Source organism: Heteronotia binoei, chromosome 8, assembly GCF_032191835.1.
Source record: "Heteronotia binoei isolate CCM8104 ecotype False Entrance Well chromosome 8, APGP_CSIRO_Hbin_v1, whole genome shotgun sequence".
Lineage (NCBI taxonomy): Eukaryota > Metazoa > Chordata > Lepidosauria > Squamata > Gekkonidae > Heteronotia > Heteronotia binoei.
Window position 1 is genome coordinate 88,836,429 of NC_083230.1, and position 16,841 is coordinate 88,853,269.

The 16,841-nt window shown below is 43.5% G+C and overlaps 1 protein-coding gene across 1 annotated transcript in view; it reads left to right on the forward strand.

Annotated features, from left to right (window-relative positions):
• Positions 1–1,361: 1,361 nt before the first annotated feature.
• The window catches only part of LARGE1 (LARGE xylosyl- and glucuronyltransferase 1), a 515,590-nt gene continuing 500,110 nt past the window's right edge, over positions 1,362–16,841 (forward strand). Inside the window, exon 1 of the mRNA XM_060245549.1 lies at positions 1,362–1,666. The gene's annotated coding sequence lies outside the window, so the exon portion shown is untranslated. The remainder of the gene's footprint in view (positions 1,667–16,841) is intronic.

Below are 16,841 nucleotides of genomic sequence, written 5' to 3' on the forward strand. Positions count from 1 at the left end.
AGCAGAAAGAAAATCTTTAACTTCATTGGCTACAGAGAACAGTTCATCTCTTAAATCAAGACAAGCCGGTTTAAAGTGGAAGTTTAGCAGCTGGATCCTAAACACCGGTCCTTGAGCCCTAACCTATATGCTAGAAAGTGAACTGTACTGTATTTTACTTCCAAGTAAATGGACATCCGGATTCCGTGCCGCCCACTCAGAAGTCAGACAGGCACGCACCCTGCTTCCCATCCCGCCAAAGCAGTTCCCTCTCCAGCAACTTGCTTCGAGCCACCCCTAGTCGCCGGGTGAGGATCCCTTAGCGTGGCCGAGACGCCGCTCGCTGGCCCTTGGCCGGCTTCCTTCGCCTCCGCAGGCACATTCGAGGGAAGCGACAACTGAGGAGGAGGAGCCCGCAGGCTCTTCGGCGGCCAGCAGATTGGGGGATACCCCCTTAACTCGTCCCCCTCCCGGGTGCCAAGCGCATCAAAGCTGTTCATTGAGGCAGGGGGAGGGCCTCTGCAGCAGGGGATGCTCCTGGTTGGGCCCTCGCTCGCCCGCCTGTCACTGGGCGGCGTGTGTGTGTGTGTCTGCCTGTGGGCTGGCTAGCCCCGCCTCGGCGCCTCACAGACAGACAGTGCCGGAGACCCTCAGCGGCTGCAGCTGCCGCGGAGCGAGCGGCCAGTTTCCTCGGGCTGGGGCGGGCGCGCAGCCTGCTGGCCGAGTAGGGAGCTCCCGAGCGCCGCCGCCTCGGCTGCCTCGCGTCACGGGGGTGGGGGGGAGCCACACGGGGAAGCAGCCTAGCTTAGCGCCGCCCGGAGCCCGCCCTCTTTCCCTCCCTCCCCGCGAGGCGTGGGGGGGCAGCCTGGCTCCGGGGAGCACCGAAGCCGGCTGCTGGAGTGGTGGCACTTGGAGAGGCGGCGGCGAGGCGCTGCTGAGAAGAAGAAGCCCGGCGAGCGGGCAAGAGAGTGAAGCGAAGGCAGCCCGAGCGCTGCGCGGCACCGAGCGGCCACCCAGGCCGGGCTGCCCGGTTGTGCCCTCCTCGCTGCCGCCCCCCGTTCCGGAGCCGGCGGACCTGCCTTGGGGCTTCCCCGCCAGCCTCTCCAAGCCGGGGCCGGGCCTCACTTTCCCCGCACGGCGTGCCTGCAGGCCCCGGGGAGGCCGCAGCGGAGCTAGCGGGACTTGCCCCTGCCCTGGCCGCCGCGGAGCTGCCCTGGCCGCCGGCAGGGCTTGTGCGCAGCGCGGGGCGCGCAGCCGGCCCCGGGGGGCTGCGTCCCCTCCAGACGGCATGGAAGGCGAAGGAGCGCGCAGGCCCTGAAGAGGCAGCCGGGGAGGGGGCTCCGCTGGGTCCTCCGCCCCTCTTTCCTCTTTTATTTTGGCCTCCGCCGATCGGACGAGCCGGAGCTTCTGCCGACTGGGACCGCTCGAGAGGTTCTCCCCGAAGCGTTGGACTGTGGCTGGATCTCGAAGCATTCCTTCCTTGCGCTGCGCTGCGCCCCGCCCCGCCCCGCCCGAGCTGGAGCGCTCCAAGGAGGCTTCCTCCCCTCCCCGTCCGCTTCGGCTCGGAGAGCGTCGGTCCTGAGAAGCAAAACAGCTCGCCGGTCTCGAAGCGGCCACTCTCGCCGGGGAAGCCCCCTTGGCAAAGACTCGCTACTTGTCCTCGGCGGCGGCGGCAGCCACAGAGAAGGTAAGATGCTGCTTTCAGCTTGGGTGCTACTGATGCTGAGACTCCTACTGCTCGGCGAGTAGGAAGCAAGGGGGGAGCCTTTCTCTCTCTCCTCCTTTCTCTCCCAGAGGTGCCACCAGATCCAGCGCCTCTTTACTTGGAAACAAGTCCCATTGCGGTCAGTGGTTTTTTATTCCCAAACAAATGTGCATGGCATTGCAGCCTTAGTTCCCTCTTCCCATCTCTCCCCGTCCCGTCCCCCCCCCCCCCCGCCCCGAATCTTGAGGAAGTGAGAGTTAAATTGAAGCCATGTTTGGGAGCTACATACTCTGTGTTCAGCTTAAGCCTGTGCATTGCTCCAATAAACTAAGTCCTGTGGAGTTCCATGTAATCCTGTATGAAATCACAGCCTCAGACTGGTGATATGCCAGTCATTTCCCTTTACTGTGTTGAGAAGAAGTGGACTAGGCTTGACTTCAAGTTTAAGCAACTTGTGTACGACTGGATTCCCCCCTCCCCACAAAAAAAAAAACAAAGCAAAAAAAACTTAGCAGACTTATTTACTTTGGTTATTCTTAAAAACCCTCCCCCAACCATTCTGCTGTCCTGCCAAGATATGCAAGAGTCAAGATGTCACAGAGGGATGGTGGCTCAGTGGTAGAGCATCTGCTTGGGAAGCAGAAGGTCCCAGGTTCAATCCCTGGCATCTCCAAAAAAAGGATCTAGGCAAATAGGTGTGAAAAACCTCAGCTTGAGACCCTGGAGAGCCGCTGCCAGTCTGAGAAGACAATACTGACTTTGATGGACCAAGGGTCTGATTCAGTATAAGGCAGTTTCATATGTTCACATGCCAGCTTGCCACCTGCATTTGTTACACTTCTGTCCACTGATGAGAAAAAAAGGTTTGTTTAAAGGCATGGGGGAGGTTCAGCCACTAAAGAAGCTGTTTAAAGCAGAACTATTTATTTCCAGTAACACCTGCAGTTCAGGAAGAGTTTCATTTGCGATGTAGAAACTGCAGAGCAGACCATCTTCTCAGTAAGTCTATAAAGACTCCAGAAGGAATGACAGTGTGCTTGGGGGTGAAAGACTCCTTGTAGCAGAATTGTTGAGTTGTGTGCAGCTTGTGAAAAGGCATGCATGGGGAGAGAAGAATGCATTCCAGGTGGGTGTGAGATAGAGTTCTTCATAAGTCTGAAATAGAAGTGTCTGGAATGTAAGACCCCCTGAAGTAGGTTTTAAGTATAATTAATAATGCAGTTTTGCATTTTTAAAAAACTGTTCCCTTTTATTCAATGGCATAAGGTTGGATAGTAAAAAAGGACAGGTGCTGTGTGGTTTGGGAGATGGAGAAGGAAGGGTGGAGGCAATGCACACTGTTAGGGAATAAATCCCACTTTGTTTAGTTGGTAAGGAATTTGTGTGTGTAGGATTGCTTGTGAAAAAGCCTTGTCCTTTGTTTTTGCTGTGAAAAACAAAAACAAAACACACACACATTAAGGCCTGCCTACAGCAGGAAATAGGGATGAACAATTGTGATGAAATCCCCAATGGACATTCTGTAAAACTTGAGAACTCTACTCCGTGATCATCAGAGGTCTCATGTTATTCATTTTGCATCTTTTTTCTTAACAGGTAGGAAAATACATCCTTTTTTTTTTTTTTTTGCTATATCAAGAAGGGGACGGTGGCTCAGTGGTAGAGCATCTGCTTGGGAAGCAGAAGGTCCCAGGTTCAATCCCTGGCATCTCCAAAAAAAGGGTCCAGGCAAATAGGTGTGAAAAGCCTCAGCTTGAGACCCTGGAGAGCCGCTGCCAGTCTGAGAAGACAGTACTGACTTTGATGGACCAAAGGTCTGATTCAGTATAAGGCAGCTTCATATGTTCATATGTAAGAAAGAAGTGCTGTTTGTGTTGGCAACCAAGCTTGTGTGTTTATGACCATGGTAGAAAGGTCACTTCAGCATTTTAAGAAGCTAGCTTTCTAGCTGGTTTGTCTTAAATGGTTAGGCTCTGAAAGAGTTACCACATTACCAGCCCTGTCCCTTTCTTCTCTAGGAAGCCTTCTCTGAATTTATTAAACTGTCAGTCCTCTCTTAGTGGACAATCTGTTTAAATGGGACCCTTTCAGGGAACAGATTGCTTCTTGCTCATTAAGTACAGTGCTAGATGACTGTTTAATTGAAGTGGATTCTTTCTGCACATTACCTAGGTGTCTACCTTGGACAGGTTTCTGCTGTTATCAATATCCCTGAATCATGTCATTTAGTTCATTAAGCTGGTCTACCCGAGGAACAAATAAACAACTTACTACCTCTGTGGAGGTAACATGAAGTTGGCAGCAAGAGCTGCTGGAGAGAATCCTGGTTTGTATTACACATTCTAAAATCCATCTGATAGACTTATTTTCCAAGGATGACATCAGACCAGGGTGAGAGGAACCTTTCTGTTTTCTATTTTTTGAAAAAGAAGAGACTTTTGGACAGGTGTGTAATTGCTCTATATCAAGTAAAGGTTTCCTTAGTGGTTGCCTGATGTGAAAATGGATTAATTAAATTGCAGCAGAATCTTGAGTAGTTGGTACGGAGTATTTGTACACGTCTTACACTTTTACAGTTGTAGGATTTGGCTAGTATGCCATCTGGTAGAGGAATATATGTTACAGTCTTGGCAGAGGAATATATGTTACAAGATGTAAAATTAATACTGAATACGTGTGAAGTATTCAACAAGCTGAAAATTGATTTATAAACCTTTGAATACAGCTAATGTGCACTGTATTAAACTCTGTGGGGACTAAAAACTGCTTAACCTTTGAATAAAACTGCCCAGGAAGTTTGTGTCTGATTCTAAGCATGTTCATTGGGAAATAACAATAGGAACTACTTTCAAATAAATGTTACTGCATTAACTAATAGGTGCTTAGGAGGGGGAATGCCAGCCAGCGTGCCAGTGCAAGAATGCAAAACATGATGTTATGCCAGTGTTGCAGGCAAATGTGCCAATGCAGATGCTCTGGATTGGATAGCCATCATTCAGTACTCCTCCCTCATCAGTTTTTGATGATAGAATATGAGAAAAATGGAAATAACACAGATTTTAAACATAATAACACTTGGAAAATACTAGTTGGTTAGTATCTTCTATTTAGAATTTTGGGACACAATTATCTTCTGTTCAGTAGAATTCTTGAGAAACATTTGTATGTATTTTAACAAAGTGAAAGAACTGGAATTATATAAGAATTGTGGGTCATACTTGGATTTCAAGAATTTGGGTTCTAGCCTTAATTCTGGCATACATGTTCTGGCAAGTCATGATGTAGAGACTGTTGCTCAGAGTGTAACACACTCCAGCCCTTGCATAGTCAGGATGGCTTGGTGGTAAAATGAAGAATTCTTCCTCTTTGCTTTCACAGCATGCATACAGATGTAGTAATGAGTGTTAGGGGCTGTGAGGATGGAATCTGAAGGTAACAATCCAGACTTAGTGTGTGATCTTATGTTTGAATCTCTGTTCCCCAGCCATTGAAAATAATAATGACCCCGTATCAAAGGGGACTTGAATGTTTAAATGAGATAAGGCTGGTGAATCACTTTGTACTCAAAATGTCACATAAATGACGATTTATCACCTTTTCACATAAAGAGTATAGGAACTTTGATGAATGATCTGCAAGGTTGCTTACACTTTCCTTGCAGTTTCAAGAAGCACCTGTGACTGCTGGTGGTAGAACTGGCAATATTTTAACTTCATGTAGAAATAGTGCTGAGTAGATTACTGTTTGTATTCTTCATCCTCTCCTGCCTCAGCAGTATACTTGGAGGACTGGAGGTGTTGCTGTTGTCTTCTCCCTGGTCATATTGGAAGCTTTGAGATAATAGGCAAATATTTAAAAAGCCAGAGTTCTTAGCTGTTTCTAAGTAATACCAAATGGTCCCATACTTAAAAGACAAATCAGTATCTGTAAATAGCGTACTCTCAGCAAAAGCAAATATCTCAGCTCAACCCCAGCTGGGGTAATGCTGGCTTGTGCCATAGATGAATATATATTATGAAAGGCTAGCTTAGGAAGCATTCAATTGCAGTTTAAAAGATTCAGAACTAGCTTTGTGACAGATGTTGTGAACTGTATTTTTTTTGGAATGACATAAATACAAAAATCTGAGTTTTGAATTCGGCAGGACTTAATGGAATTTGTGTTGCTTTGATAACTCTGTGTTGGCATCTCAGGTTCCATGAGCAGCAGGGATCTGCAGTTGCTGCAGACTTATTGATGGCCAGTTGGGCTCGTAGCTCATTAAGGGGTAACCTTCCAGCCAAATAGTTAAGGCATATGTACTGCTTTATATGCATTTCTCCCTTCTTTGCATCCTGCTCAGGGATATGTGCTTTGTGTAACATCTCTGCTAGTATAGCAAATATTCTTCCTCTAACAGATATTCTTTGCAAATGCACAAGAAGGAATGTATTTGCAGATATATCAAGGTAGAATGCTAAAACTAATAGTAAATTTTGCAGTTCTCCTGCTCTTTGTTTTCACAAAATATAATATTAGATTTGTGGCTGTTTTATACAGCATGGTAATAATCCTTCCACACATTGGAGGAGTATGCATGTAAAAGAACTAGGGATAGTACTGAACATTAAAATGCCAGGTACTGTCTGCAAGCTATTGAGTTTCCTTAGAATCCTGAGTGTTGGCTAGCTAAACTGCAGGGGAAAAAAATAACAAGAAATTTACAAATATAGTCTGGGAGTTTGCAGTAGAATGTTAGTGCCTTTTTCTGGCAGATAATGAATTATTATTTTTTAAATCACCTAGCTATCATCACATTGTTAACTAATAAATTTTGTTGGTGAACTGAAAATCTCGTGTGTTTTCTTTAACAGGTGTTTTGTGTACCTCTTTTGCAAACGAAATTTTTTAATATATTCTATACTGAGACACAATGTTGCAAAGCCTAACTTTATCTGAACATTTCTTGTTACAATAATACCCCTGTTGGTTTGGGCATGAATAATTGCATGCTGCTGTTCGAAATCTAAATTTGTAATTAAGTTTTTTCCTCTATTGTATTCCAGATCTTAGTACAAACTGACTTCAGAGTTACAGTTAAATGATGACTGAGGGGTGACATGATAGATGCATGGGATAGGAGAAGGTAGAGAAAGAAGTACTTTCCTCTCTTTCTCACAATACAAGAACTTGTGGACACTCAATGAACTTCCTGAGAAGTTGGGTTAGAATGGAATAAAGGAAGTACTTCTTCACCCGAAGAGTGATTAACACATGAATTTGTTGCCTCAGGAGGTGGTGGCAGCTACAAGCATAGGCGGCTTCAAGAGGGGATTGGATAAACATACAGAACAGATGTCCATCAGTGGCTATTGGTCCCAAGGTATAGATGGACCTCTCTGTCTGGGGCAAGCAATGCTTTGTATTCTTGGTGCTTTGGGGAGCATCAGTGAGAGGGCTTCTATTGTCTTGGCCCCACTGGTGGACCTCCTGATGGCACCTGGTTTTTTGGCCACTGTGTGATAGTGTGTTGGACTGGATGGGCCATTGACCTGATCCATCATTGCTTCTCTTATGTTCTTATAGTTCCCCCCCCCCCCAAAAAAAGACAATTCATGAAGGAGGAAATTCGTCATGTAACCACAGAGCCTTTGAACTCTTAACTTGTAACAGTATCGACATGGCTTTTTTGGTAGAAAAAGCCCAGCAGGAACTCATTTGCATATTAGGCCACATTCCTGACATCACCATTGTTTTGCACAGGACTTTTTTGTAGAAAAAGCCCAGCAGGAATTCATTTGCATATTAAGCCACACTCCCTGATGCCAAGCCAGCCAGAACTGCGTTCCTGTGTGTTTCTGCTCAAAGAAAGCCCTGAGTATTGATGAATTTCTGATGATAATTGAAGTCGTGTTCATTAATAGGGAATGGTATGTTGTTCTTTTGTATCTGGGTCTAAAAAGTCAGGGTCTGACTGAAATTTGTGGAAGTCATCTCCATCTGTTGCATTTCTCAAGATACAAATAGTCTCCTGCTTATATTTGCTAAGATTGGTCTGCGGAGTTACCCAGTTGCTGGTTCTAATAAATTTTAAATTCCAGAAAGTCTGTCATTTTGAAGAAGGGCTCTGCAGAATGTGGAAGTGTACCCCTTTCAACTAGCAGAAGTCAATCCAATACTCAATTTAAAACAGAGGGCCAAGTATACACAAAGCTAGCTGTTCTCTCATGTTCCTGGCAGTAGAGGACTTTTTCCATTATAATTCTCCATTATGTACATGAGTAGGTAATCATGGCGTGTATGCAGAGAGTGACACAGTAGAACATTTTGCTTGGCACCCAGAGCCAGACTTCCACCCTAGTAACAAAGACATTGATGGTGCTCTTGGAGTCGGTAATGTGGGAAGGCAACAGGTGTGGTTTATGCCCATCATAACTTCCCAGACCTGCACAGCCATCAGCCACATCCAAGGTGAATTGTTGAGATGCTGGCAGCCCCACTGGGGCTTAGCTTGTTCCAAATACACCCTTAGTCCATCCTTTTGTCTTGTTTTCTAGAATGCTAATACAGGTAGATGTTACAATTTGGGGGGGGGGGGGCACTTGGACCAAAATATGTTTTTTGATCAGTACCATACCTGGATGACATTACCAAATATCAATGTTTCAGTCATTATTTAATCTCTTTGAACATCTAAACATGAGGAAGTGCAATTGCCCTCATCTGGGCTTTCTGTCACAAATTCTCACTGGAGTTATCCATGTTCTATAAGGTGTGAATAGCATTGGTGAGACAGTCACCATGGCACACATAATGTGGGCGGGGGAGGAATTTCAAGGTTTTAAAGATGAGTGGGAAAGGAAATGGAAGGATAAATTGGGTAGCTCAAAACACACATATACACCAAGAATCTGCAGCCTGATTTGAAGATGAAGATGAAGAAGATATTGGATTTATATCCCGCCCTCCACTCCGAAGAGTCTCAGAGCGGCTCACAATCTCCTTTACCTTCCTCCCCCACAACAAACACCCTGTGAGGTGGGTGGGGCTAGAGAGGGCTCTCACAGCAGCTGCCCTTTCAAGGACAACCTCTGTGATAACTATGGCTGACCCAAGGCCATTCCAGCAGGTGCAAGTGGAGGAGTGGGGAATCAAACCCGGTTCTCCCAGATAAGAGTCCGCATACTTAACCACTACACCAAACTGGGTAATTTGAACAATTACCTCTTGGGTCTCATGGTTTTGGATGATCAGTTAGTTCCGGTACCAAGAAGTATCCTTTTCAAAATCGGATAGATTATGTTTTGGGCAGCTGATTCAGCCTATTTTTTTTATAATTGGATCTCTGTTAGTAAGCGGCCCTGTGGTGCAGAGTGGTAAAGCAGCAGTACTGCAGTACTGTGGTCTGAACTCTCTGCTCATGACTTGAGTTCGATTCCGGCAGAAGCTGCGCTCAGGTAGCCGGCCCAAGGTTGACTCAGCCTTCCATCCTTCCGAGGTTGGTAAATGAGTACCCAGCTTGCTGGGGGGAAAGTGTAGATGACTGGGGAAGGCAATGGCAAACCACCCCGTAAAAAGTCTGCCATGAAAACATGAAAGCAACGTCACACCCGAGTGGGAAACGACTGGTGCTTGCACAGGGGACCTTTCCTTTTCCTCTGTTAGTACCTTGCTTCTTCTGTGATCATTCTTTGAGTCATTATTAGGGATGTCAATCCTGACTTGGGAAAATTCCTGGTGAATTGGGGGTGGTGGTTCTTGGGGGACATTCAGTGAGCATGTGATGGGGAGGGACCGTGGCTCAGTGGTAGAGCATCTGCTTGGGAAGCAGAAGGTCCCAGGTTCAATCCCTGGCATCTTCAACTAAAAAAGGTTCAGGCAAATAGGCATGAAAAACCTCAGCTTGAGACCCTGGAGAGCCGCTGCCAGTCTGAGTAGACAATACTGACTTTGATGGACCAAGGGTCTGATTCAGTAGAAGGCAGCTTCATATGTTCATATATGTTCAGTGCCATAGAGTCCACCTTTCAAAGGTGTTGTTTCTTTAAGAGACACTGTTCTCTGTGCCTGGAGATCAGTTGTAATTCTGGAAGAACTCTGCGCCTCATTGGGAGGTTGAGCAACGCTGGTTTGTTTTAGAGTTAAACCAACAGTGGTGATGGACTGTGCCCATGATTTTTAGGCCCAGCTATTTGACGATAAATCTGTGTGAGATTTAATTAAGCAAGCGTGGCATCCCTGTTGTCTTAGTACAGGAGTAGGGGAAACCCCAAATCAATGTAAATGTGTAATGAACTGGTGCAATACATGCTTTGCTGGCTTGCAATTCAATTTCAGACATTTAGGTTTTTGATCCTACTTATTTTTGGCTCCTAGGGGCAGGTTCACATTCTGCTAAAGTACATGAGTGGTTTCACCAGTCTTCCATAGGGCTTAAAGCAAGCCCATTGTTGCCAAGCTCTAGCATAGCTTTGAAAAGCCACACTGTTTATTCACACTCATTAGGCATAGGAATGATGTCTGTAGGTTTAGGGTTGTGCTGCATTTTTATTTTTAAATTTTGGGGGCAAGGAGGAGAGGTCAGTGAGCTTTGAACCTTACCAAATTTTGTGCACTTTTCATCACTTGTTTTCAGATGTACCACTTTTGTTTAATGGCAGTATAATATAATGGCACTTTCATATCATGCAGCCAATCAAATTTGGTCATGCGATGATGCCATGTAGTCAAATCAGATAAGGGGGAGGAAGTAATATGCACACTTTGATAACATAGTTATATCTATTCAGTCAGAGCATCATCCCTCCCTACATGGACAGGTTAAAGGGTCTGGAAATTTTTATTTGGGAAGAAAGTAGACTCAGTGGGAGGGGAAGGTATGATGGTAACTTTATAACATTATGATTGAAGTAGTATGAAGAAGATTGATAAATTCCCCCTTAATAATCTGAATTTTGTTCCACTCTATTGAATGGGAGATTAGGCTCAGAATGGGCAAGAGGAAATACTGCTTCGGACAATTAGATAATTGTTTAGCATTAATGGCTACAGAAGTGGTGACAACCACTAGCTTCCCTGTCTTGCTTTAAAAGCAGTTAACTATGGTAGCAAGATGGCATCTCAAGACACAGTAATTCTCTGAATACTAGATTTTGTGGATATAAATCAGGAGTGGACTATTTCCTCCATGCCCTGTTTGTGGATTCTCAGTTATTCTGTTACTGGGAACAGAGGTTCCGGAACTAGATGACCTCCAGCAAGGCTAAGTGCTCGTTTACCATTATGTTATAAATGTGTCAATGTCAAGAAGCCAGATAATGGTAAAAAAAATGAGTGTCAATGTCAAGAAGCCAAATTAGAATAATGGTAAAAGAATGAACTGTAGCTCAGTACCAAAGCACATGCCTTGTATTCAGAAGTTCTTAGATTCAATCTCTGGCATCTCCAATCAAAAAGAATTATAGGCAGCAGATGTTAAGAAAGTACTTTCTTTGCCTGAAATTCTTGGTAGCCACTGCCGGCTGTACAGACTGTTGATCTTCATACCTATCATCATTCTGACTGGGAAACATTTGGCAGCCCTTCAGTCATGTAAAGTGTGTGATTCATAAAGGTCATGAGGTATATGTATATGTTTTAGGAAACTGTCTCCTTGCTCAGTCCATGCATATAGTATGAGGAAGTGTGACTGCATATGAAAGCTCATACCTTGAATTAACAGTTGGTTTTAAAGGTGCCACTGGACTAAACAAATTTTTCTCATGCATATAGAAGACAGAGAACTTCGTATAACCTTGGTTGTTTATCCAAGCAAAGTGCACCTGAGGAAACCTACATGTTTTGACTCTTATGAATTCTCTGTTAATCATACCACCAGGTATGAAGTATATGAAAAACAATATCTAATTCTCAATGTGGCCCCGTCTGTGGATACTTAAATCAGAGATTGCAGCCATGACAAGACAGGATTTTTTGTTATTAACCTGAAGAAAATCCCAGATTTGCAGCAAAATATGAAATAGAAATATGCTTTTAAAGCCTCCCAAAATAAAAAAGCCACACCTCTACCATTAAGAAATTAAATCCCTCTGTGGTAGGCATTATGGGGCACACCAGACTTCAAGCTGGCTTCTGTCAGTCAAAGGCAGGGACTGTGGTCAGTTCTGCACTTTGAGGGAGGACTCATTCTGGCCAGGTCTGAGTGTAACCACTGGTAGGCCCAGTTGCTCTCTGCTATTCAGTAGCCACCACATGAAAGCCTATAGTTGTGTAGCCTGTTGTAGTCATTAGAATTTTGGACTAGGATCTGGGAGGCCCAGATTTGAAACCCCGTTTTGCTGTGGAAGCTCACAGGATGCCTTGTGCCAGTCACATACTCCTAGCCCAACCTACCTCACAAGGTTGTAAGAATAAAATGGAGGACAGGAGAGACATGTAAGCTGCTTTGGGTCCCCACTGGAGAGAAAGGCAGAGTGTACATGAAGTAAATAAGAAATATAGCTGAAGATTGGGGCAGATAAAGTGTAGTTGGTCTAGTGGGTGTGAAGGAGGGAAGGAAGCGAAGGAAGGGAAGAGGCTATGGGGACTGCTAGGAGAAGGGAAAGAGGAAATAGCGGGGATAGGATACAGTGAAAAATAAGATTCCTAGAGGGTTCCCCATTTGTCTGTCTTATAATTTTGGTTTCTTTCAAGATGGTAATGAATGTGCAACACACACAGAAATTAGTGGCCACAGTGCTTCTAAAACATATAGGATATTTGGTTTATTCTTAGTGCTTGTGTGTACTGTATGTTGTGTGAACTCAGGACTGATCTTGCAGCTTGTATATGCAGAGTACACATTTTTTAAAAGCCCAGAGAGTGTAGGTCTTGGTTATCATAGTGAGCACTGCAGGTGCATGGGTTAAGTTTGTGTGTCCAAAGCTGCTAGTTTCCAAAAACAAAACGTCATCTTTGCACTGAGATATTTTGCTGACAGTATGCATCCTTGTTTTATTTTCCTCATCTCTCCTAAGATAGCAGTCTTTTTTTAAAAAAATCTTGCACATTTTAATTAATGTTTCTGAAGTGCTTTGAAGATGAAAAGTACTAGATAAAATGTGAAGTATTGTTTTCATTAAAATGTTCTTTTCATTCAAGATGGCTTGTTTAATGATTTGAAGTATGTGTGGAAATTTTGGATATGATGATTCAAAGGGTTTTAGTTTGTCTGTCTTATGCAGCAGAATGTGGGCATTTGCAGTAGTGTTATTGCAGTCTTTGGTTTCTAAATGTATTTTAGGGTATCGAAAAGAAACCTTAAAGGTGTTCTGTTCTGAGAGTATATTTGTCTAGCTGTTCACTTTCTCCTCCTAAACTGTTTTGTTTGTATCAGCAGTGGTCAGGACATGCTGTTGAAAAGTAGAGGGTGAAATGATTGGGAAGTATGCATCCAAAAGGACTTTTTCATCCCTGGTATTCCTCTGTCAAGATCCTAGTTAGGAAACCTATGGCACCTTTATGACAGCAGCCATTTTTTAATTTAATTGTTTTAATATGACAGAGTATTTAAAAGAACAAGTTGAGGAAATAGCTCTTATTCAATTAGAAAGTAATAAAGTTTGGGAGAAAAAGATGTTCTCAGGCTATGGTGGATGTGATAGTTGCTTATAGTTGTGTTGCTTATAGTTATAGTTGTGAGTGTATTCAGACAAAAAATAATCATTCTTGGAATGATAAAGCTCTGTTATGTACTTAATGTAGCTGGCTTAATCCGATGAAAAACAAGTTCCTCAATGCCTATTTTGTTAAAGGAAGACATCATTTGTCTGTTTTGAAACTACATGGAAACTACTGTCAGCTCAAGGCTGAGACTGACTTGCCTTCTGTCATGTGGACCATTTCAGAGGCTGAAAAGTTTTTGAAGGTCCAAGTTCAGCTTCAGTCCAATCAGTGTCCACATGTGGAAGAATAAAACATGGGGTTGGTGTGCACTGATTTTTCTGTGATAACTTGTGTGCTGTGATAGCAGTTTTCCAGAGATTGCTTTTTCATATTTTTAGTCACTCCACCGTACTGGGAGATACGATGTATTTCCTGATATGGTATCTTATTGCACCTGGAAAACCCAAATTCCAGCCCTCAAAATGTCAATGTAACACATGCATATTTTACTCTGATGTTGTATAAGTTTAAACTGTTGCATAGTACAATCCTTTCCTCAATTATGTGAGAGGTTATGATTGGAGTTTTAGAGGCCTTTAACATTTTAACATTTTTTGACAGCAAAAGTCAAGACAGTATGTACATTTATCAGTGTTTGAGTATTATATTATTACTGTTAAAGCAGCCTTGTAAGTCAGTCCTCAGAGTTAGGCTTGAAGCAGTCCAATAAGTGTTCTTTCTGAATTTGTTCCAGAGAGCCTCAAGTTTAGAAATCCAAGATCAATCCTGAACTGTCTCAGTTCCCTATCCCAGAAAATAGCAAAAGTGTTTATGTATTTTAGAAGTTGTGAAGACAAAAAGAGATAAGAAAAAACAATACAATAAATTGCCTACATGTCCAAGCAATGCTGTTAGCTAGCATCTGTGTTAAAGGTAGGTTAATGGTGCCATAATAAGAAGACTGCAGTGGACTTAAAATAATGTAACTTTACTTAGGATGGCACTGTAAGGCTTTCAGCAAACCTGCACTGTTGGTCTGGATGATCCCTCACACAGAGACTCATGAACATAGTAGAATTCCAGCATTCTTTGGGGAACGTGTGTGTTCACTACCCTGAATAAATTCTATATCAGTGGAGTATACTCAGTCTGTGGAGTAGCTGTTTGACTGTATGCATTATGCTGTGGCTTTCGCAGGTATCTTGTCCAGTTTCTTTAACTAATTTTTTCGTTTAAAAGGACCTGGAGTGAATTAAATTGGAAGGGAGATTGTGGATGGCAGTGGAGTACAGTATTGACAAGTTTTAGGGGAGGAGGTTTGTTTTTTAAACTACCAAATTTTGTGACAGCTCCAGTTTGATTCAAAAGATTCAGCTTGGCAACCAGAGCTTAAAGTGTTGAGGCTCAACCTTGTCCTGTTTGGATCACTAGTGTTCTGTCTTGTCTACTAATTCTGAGTGCTCTTGGTGGCATGAAGGCAGTTACATAGTGAACCTGACAGGACACACATAGGTGTTCATAGTTATTGTACTGAATCCAATCAGACTTTCTGTTAACTGAAAAAAAGAGATCCCCTTTACGCACAAAAAACAAAGCCCCCTAAGCTAAAAATTGTGGGACCTGCACAGACAAAAGTCATGGGGGATGGGGGCTGTAATAAGAAGGTAAAATGGATGTGCGTTCCCTTTTTAGATGTGCATTCCAAGGTTAGAGCAACCCTTTATTTTCAAGGAGCTTCAACTGGCCGTAAATTTTACCAGAAGCTGCAAAATGCAGCCTTAGCTCCAGTCCATTGAAATATATGGCAGCACAAAGTTGCAAGGAAAACACAGAATGGATTTTCCTTTAAAATCTGTGGATGTATAGACCTCGATGGGAAATCCATTCCATGTTTTCCTTGCAGCTTTGCAAGCCCAGAAGCCAGCAAAGACAAGGCAGAAAGAGCTGGAAATGTACTCCACTGCATTGGAGCTTCAATGGTTGAGGACAGGAGGGGGAGAAAAGAGCCCCATGAGCCTGATTAAGGCTCTGAGCAGTCAGAGTGTGGCCCATGGGCCAGGAGTTTGAGATCCCTGAGCTGAGCATCCCTGACAAGTGTCAAGCTACTGCTTAAAACCTGCCAAGGAGGGGGAGCTGACCACCTCCCTCAGTAGTTGATTCCACGGACTAGATCTTACTGTAAAAAAGTTTTCCCTAACATCCAGTCAGTACCTTCCCACCCTTAATTTAAACCCATTATTGTAAGTCCTCTCCTCTGCTGTCAATAAGAACAGCTCCCTGCCTTCCTTTAAGTGACAGCTCTTCAGATACTTCAAGAGAGCAATCATGTTTCCCCTCAACCTTCTCTTCTTCACACTAAACATCCCCAAGTCCCTCAGCCTTTCTTCACAGGGCTTGGTCTCCAGGCCTCTGATCATCCTCATCTCTCTCATCTGCACCTGCTGCATTCTGTCCACATCCTTGTTCAAATACATTTTATTTTGTGGCCTATAACTGGTGCACACCCAGACTTTTCTGAAGGGAAAGCACCAGTGGAGTCCAATAAGAAGGCTGGGAAAGGATGAGCATGTTTTCAAGGTATGTTCCAAGAACCAATAACACTGTTGGCAAGAATGGAATTATGTTCAAATCAATAACTTTTATTAATGAATTTGGTTCACCGCAGACCCAGAAAAAGGGTGGGGTATGAGGCTGTGGAGGTATTCTATGCAGTGAGAGCTGTGGTTTTGTTTTTGTTGTTGCTGTTAAATGCTCATGAATTTGAAATGAGGGGTTTTGATTTGGAGTCATTGATTCTCTTCTGTGTTCTGAAAGAAACAATGAAGGAAGCATTTTTTGCCAGGTTCCTTTGTGACTGTGCATCTTCTTGGTAAATTAAAATGTCTCCATTTTAGGCATAACTTTGTAATGGGAAAAGACAGTTCTAGAGCTGGTCTTTTTATACCTCCTAAATAGAGTTGGCTCCCCTGCTGTGATGTCAATAATGCATTATTTTATATGTTCAAAGGATTTAATGTGTTTCTGGTGATTTTTCTGAGTTGCAGTTAGATGATAAGGAAAATCACTGTAATAGGCTGGCTGCAAACACCTGCTGTCTTCTCCCAACAACTTCTTACAGCTTCATTTCCCCTCATCACGTCCAACTTTTGCATTCATTGTGCTCCTCAACCCTTCATCTGTACAGTCCATTTGTGCCCTTGCATACTGATAAATGTTTAATGAACAAATGTCCTCGGACATTTTTTAAAAGGCACAAATTCTTGATGGTGACATGAGTCATAATAGTTTCATTATGTGAGTATTCCACTAGTAAGAAGAGCATATATGTGAGAGAGTTCTAGGCTCCATGGGTAGAACAAGGTTATTAAATGATCCAGTGAATTAGTTTGCAGTTTAGAAGGCTTCTGACTGAGAGATAATCTTCCTAAAAGTCTAGGAGTAAGAAAAGGCACAAATTTCAGGCAATGGAAAAGCAAAACAGAGCATCCTCTACAGATGTATTCTCTAACAGAACTTATTGAGAGCCATACTGTGC